This window comes from Nannospalax galili, unplaced genomic scaffold (genome assembly GCF_000622305.1).
Source record: "Nannospalax galili isolate Female #2095 unplaced genomic scaffold, S.galili_v1.0 scaffold376, whole genome shotgun sequence".
NCBI classification, from domain to species: domain Eukaryota; kingdom Metazoa; phylum Chordata; class Mammalia; order Rodentia; family Spalacidae; genus Nannospalax; species Nannospalax galili.
In genome coordinates this window covers 487839-488724 of record NW_008338108.1, presented here as the reverse complement: position 1 = coordinate 488724, position 886 = coordinate 487839, and the positions used below count along the sequence as shown (strand labels likewise).

Sequence of the window (886 nt, the reverse complement as noted above, 5' to 3'; positions counted from 1 at the left end):
CTTGAGTCTTAGCAGTGGCAAGCTGCACTTAGAGTAGACTCACCCAAAGAGTGACACTCAGGTCAACAAGATGATTCAGTGAATAAGGCCACGTGCCACCAAATCCAAAGACATGAGTTCAACCCTGGGGACCCTCATGGTAGTCCCAAAAGTTGTCCTCTGAACTCCACACACACAAACTGGTATACACAAGTTAATATATATTCAAACACGTAAATAAATAAATAAATAAATAAATAAATAAATAAATAAGAAATAAATGTGATTTTTTTAAGGTTTTTAGAAAATGGTGGTATTCAGCAGATGCTGTAACGTGCTGGCAAATCTAACTGCACATTAATGTGCACTTGGCATCATTTTGGAGTTTGGATCCTGTCCCCTGTCTCATTTTACCAGCTTAAGGAGAGTCACCAGAGATTAGTTCACTTCACTATCCAGCAGCTTGGCACTCCATTGAATAATCACAGTGCTTCTTCCTCTCAGAAATCATTTTATGGTGCTTGCTTCAGCAGTACATATATTAAAATTGGAATGTTATAGAAAAGATTAGCCTGGCACCTGCACAAAGATAACATGCAAATTTGTGAAGCGTCCATATTTTTCATTATACCAAGAAAAAAAGTACTTTATAGATAGATTTTCAGTCTTATATCACTCCCATAAATTCTAACTCTTAAGTAGATGAGAAAAGGCAAAGATTTCCTTTTAATTATTATATCAAGATATTGATTGGAACATTTCTGAAGTGGGTGATGACAAATGTAACTTCTGTATCTGGGAATCAGGAGCCCAAAAGCTGAAAAACCTCAAAAGTTCATACCTTAAGTCCAGGCAGTGGGCTGTGTTTGGCTTATAAAATTAGGGATAAGTTGTGGGTTCTAGTTCT

The 886-nt window shown here is 36.7% G+C and overlaps 1 non-coding gene across 1 annotated transcript; it reads left to right on the top strand.

The window, feature by feature from the left end:
• The first annotated feature begins 496 nt into the window (after positions 1-496).
• LOC115070328 lies at positions 497-603 on the top strand. The gene has a single exon (XR_003849499.1). It is a non-coding gene; the product is annotated as a U6 spliceosomal RNA (small nuclear RNA).
• The last annotated feature ends 283 nt before the right edge of the window (positions 604-886 follow it).